Source organism: Octopus bimaculoides, chromosome 3 (genome assembly GCF_001194135.2).
Source record: "Octopus bimaculoides isolate UCB-OBI-ISO-001 chromosome 3, ASM119413v2, whole genome shotgun sequence".
NCBI lineage: Eukaryota > Metazoa > Mollusca > Cephalopoda > Octopoda > Octopodidae > Octopus > Octopus bimaculoides.
In genome coordinates this window covers 5,206,896-5,211,711 of record NC_068983.1, presented here as the reverse complement: position 1 = coordinate 5,211,711, position 4,816 = coordinate 5,206,896, and positions in this window count along the sequence as shown.

Below are 4,816 nucleotides of genomic sequence, written 5' to 3'. Positions count from 1 at the left end.
ATATATACACACACACATATATATATATATATATATATATACGTGTCTGTGTGTATGTATTATTCTCCTGCGTCTGTGTACTAATATATATAATTCTCTTTGATGTGTTTTACCAAAGTCTGGTAATTAATGGTTACCATTATAGTGTCAGAATATTATGGCTGTCCTTTGTAAGGAACGTTCTGGCACTTCATCTTTGAGACAACACCATTATTACAACAACAAATTATATCATTCATCCTCTAACCCCCAACCTCCCCACCACCACCACCATGTATCTGGCAGCTACTACTACTACTACTACCACTATTACTATTACTACTACCTTAGTTCATTTAATGATATATTTCTCTCTCTCTCTCTCTCTCTGTCATCACTTTAATGGATATTACTTTTGAATTCCTACACTGGACAGGAATAACAGATTGTGTGCTTGTGTCTATGAGTATGTATGTGGGTTCGTGTATGTGTGTACATACATGCATGTGTGAATGTGTGTGTATGCATATATGTGTGTGCTTTATGTGTGCATGTATACGAGTGTAAGCGTATGTGAGTGTGCTTATGTGTGCAATCTATGCATGTGTATGCGCATGTATGTATATCTTTTATCTTTTACTTGTTTCAGTCGTTAGTCTGTGGCCATGCTGGGGCACCACCTTGAAGAATGTTTTTCCAAATGTATTGACTCCATGCCTTATATTTTTCATTTAAGTTTGGTATTTATTTTATCAATTTCTTTTGCTGAACCATTCAGTATGGGGATGTAAACACAACAACACTGGTTGTCAAGTGGTGGTGAGGGACAAACACACACACACGCACGCATTTAAAACAGGCTTCTTTCAGTTTCCATCTACCAAATCCATTTACAAGGTTTTGGTCAGCTTGAGGCTATCACAGAAGATACCTGTCCAAAATGTCACACAGTGGGACTGAACCCAGAACCATTTGGTTGGGAGGAAAGCTTCTTACCACACAGCCATGCCCATACCTTTTGTATGTGTGTAATTGTGTGCATGCATGCCCCTGTGTGTGTGTGTGTGTGTGTGTGTGTGTGTGTGTGCTTATGCATGTATGTGAGAGAGAGAGAGAGAGAGGAAACATGGTATGTCTGCTAATTCAGAGTCTATTTGGAAGGGAAGATAAACAGCAACCAGACAAAAGCAATGTGACTAATTATAAACAGCCACCTCCTACCCCATCACCATCTCCTCCTTCACATTCTTCCTCCATTACTGCCTTCCTTCATCACTTCTCTGTCACCTCTCCCTATCAGACACCATTGTTTTGGTGTGATTTCACTTCTTCAGTAACAGACTCCATTCAGTCCTTTGGAGCTAGATGGGAACAGCTGTTCCTATCTAAATAAATAACCAAACATGACAATTGCTGATGAGTTCAAAAGCTTGTCAAGCTGATATCAAATTATTGTGGATGTTGAAAACAGCAAAAATCAAAAGAACAATGTGTAAATCCTCTTTTAACATGTCTGCACAACAACAACAATGATGATGATGATGACAACAATGGCAAAGACGCATGCAAAATTGCACTTCAAAGCCAGTGTCTGATAGTTCAGTAACATCATTTGCAGTGATTGTGGTGTTTACATACATTATCTAAAGGGAGAAATATTTCATTGGGAAGTTTTTGTCTGTGTTCAAGTATAATAATGAAATTATAATAACGTCCTTTCACTTAGATTCATTGCCCCTTCATCAGTATGTAGAACCTATTGAGAATGAATGCACACATTTCTTTCTCAGGCAAACTTCAGTGAATTAAACACCATTTTACACTACATTCTCATGTGCAAGAAATTGCTTATAATTTTGCACGAAATAGTTTAACAACTTTTTTTTTATACAGTTAATCTTTTCTTTTATTTGTCTCAGTCATTTGACTGTGGCCATGCTGGAGCACCACCTTTAGTTATGACAAGCTTCTTTCAGTTTCCGTCTACCAAATCCACTCATAAGGCTTTGGTTGGCCTGAGGCTACAGTAGAAGACACTTACCGCAGGTGCCACGCAGTGGAACTGAACCTGGAACCATGTGGTTGGTAAGCAAGCTACTTACCACACACCCATTTCTGTGCCTATTCTTAATAATATTTAATAATAAAAATATAAAATGCTTCTAATGACTAGGAAGTTTCATCTGAATAAAATGGGAGTCAAAGGTGTCCATAGGCAAAAAATGGTTGAGGTCCATTGATTTAGTCAACAATGGATTATGGGCCTTGTTCAGAGTTTCAACTCTTGTATTCTTCAGTAGGGGGCAGGATTGTAGCAAGCAAGATTTGAATTTACATTCTGCACAGTTTGCCGAGTTCACTTTTCACACACATAGGTAAACAGATAGACAATTCCTTGCTCATCGAAGGTTTCAGAGCCATCAGCTACCGTCACCATGGTTTAGCCAGCCTGTGGAAGCTGTTGCTTTGAGTGTGGATGCTGTTGCATGCAGAAGGCTCTGAGGAGACACAGATGAGAGCTGGGCATCAGGTGAGGACCAAAGCGGATGAATTCAAAGAGCACCACTTGTTCCTGTCAGAGGTACTACCCCACCCAGACACCCCATAATCATGCTTTCTTCAGCTCTGTATCCTAAAAAATCATAAATAGGATGCCCCAACTGGCTCCTGTGCCAGTGGCATGTAAAAAGCACCATCCAAATGTGGCCAGTACTGCCTGACTAACTCCAGTGCTGGGAGCACCATTTGAACATGGCTGATGCCAGTACCCCCAGACTGGCTTTTGTGCCGGTGGCACGTAAAAAGCACCATCCAAACGTGGCTGATGCCAGTACCCCCAGACTGGCTTTTGTGCCGGTGGCATGTAAAAAGCACTCACTACACTCTCAGAATGGTTAGCATTAGGAAGGGCATCCAGCTGTAGAAAAATTTCCAGCTCAGATTGGGGCCCGGTGTGGCCTCCTGGCTTGCCAGCCCTCAGTCAAACCATCCAACCCATGCCAGCATAGAAAACAGATATTGAACGATGATGATGATGGTGACGGTGATGGTGATGATTTATTGTTTTCCAATTGGTTGTCTTTTTGTATTGATTAACCAAACAACATCCTTTCATACGGAAATAGATAGACAAGCTAAACCAAACAGTTTTATGCCCCTTCTCAGGAGTACAGTTATTCAATGGCTGCCTGTCAGTCATCACAAGGCTTCGATATATATGAATTGTTTATCACTGAAACTCTCCACCATTGAATTGTGGCACATAATTAGTGTTTGGAAGTGTTGTTTCCTGCTTTAATGGAATATCTATTTGAATGTCTCTGGAGAATATCAATAATAGATGGATGATGTTTATTTTGTGTACAACAGAAACCGAAAAAGAAAGAAAAGAAAGAAAACAGAAGCAAGTGGCAAAGATATGTATATATATAAAAAAAAACAGCCCTCGATGCTATTGTGATTTTAAATCTTTCTATCTGCAGGGCTGAATAATTACATTGAAACGAGAATATTTAACAGATTTGTTCTTTTTTTTTTTTATATTCGATCATCTTCCAGGGCAATGAGAAACATTCTATTTCAGTGAAATTCATTAGGTTTGGAGCAATATGGAAAGCTGGGTGGCTGGGTCAGTAAGCTTTTGACTTATCAGTGGTTCATAGTTCTTTTTTATCTTAAGGGAATAGCCTTAGATTTAATCTATTACACACACACACATGCACACATACACACACACATATAAGATTATACAATAGCATGAATCCATCTCAACCAATCTTATCAATCAGTTTCACATAGGATATTAAGTAATCGATTATCTAATAACTGTGCTCATCAGAGTTGGCAGAAATGGGTCTTTAATACTGTATAGTTTGATTAATACACCCACTCTATTGACATATATATGAGTGTATATTTTTTTCTTTCAGGAATTTTTAAACAACTATATGTGTGTGTATGATGTGTGTGTATGATGTGTGTGTATGTTTGTGCTTCCTTGGAAGCAGGTGAGTGTTGGTGACAGGAAAGGCGTTTGGCCATCGGAGAGAGACAACTGGTGGTTGTTATGGTACAGTGAAATAAGGTCCAGTTATATAAAGAGGTCAAGTTAATTATATCCCATTCTTATAACAAATGAACTGATGTTTTGTTTGGTTGTAAGAAATCGGTTTCTTTTATCAGATTAAGAAGGTTTGAATCATCTTTGTTAGGATTTGAACCTTGGAATTTATACCAAACTTAACTCTTGACATGCATGTGCCCTCCCCCCCCCACACACACACACACGTGCATACACAAAGAGATTATAACTCCAAATTTTAATTCAACAGCTTGTTCATTATCTTGTGTAATCTATCTCACACAGTATACCATCCATACACACACAGCTTTATAGAAGTACACCTGTATGTGCACACACACACATATACATACACCCCCATGCACACACACACATGCACACACACACATGCACACACACATACATTTTAGATAACATTTATACATTGTCATCGTGACCCTAGTGTCCACTTTTCTTTGCTTGCATGGGTCAGATGGAATTTGTTGTGACCAGTTTTCTATGGCCGGATGCCTTTCCTGTTGCCAACACTGACCTGCTGCCAAGTAAGGTAATATTTCCTTATGGTCAGACAGATTTTCACAGGAGACTACGAATGAACAATCTCATCTGTTTGATTATGGTTCTCATTTACAATCATCCTATGACGTGAAAGAAGGCAGTACGCATGCACCCACATACACACACTCTCTCTCTCTCTCTCTCTCTCTCTCTCTCTCTCTCTCTCTCTCTCTCTCTCTCTCTCTCTCTCTCTCTCTC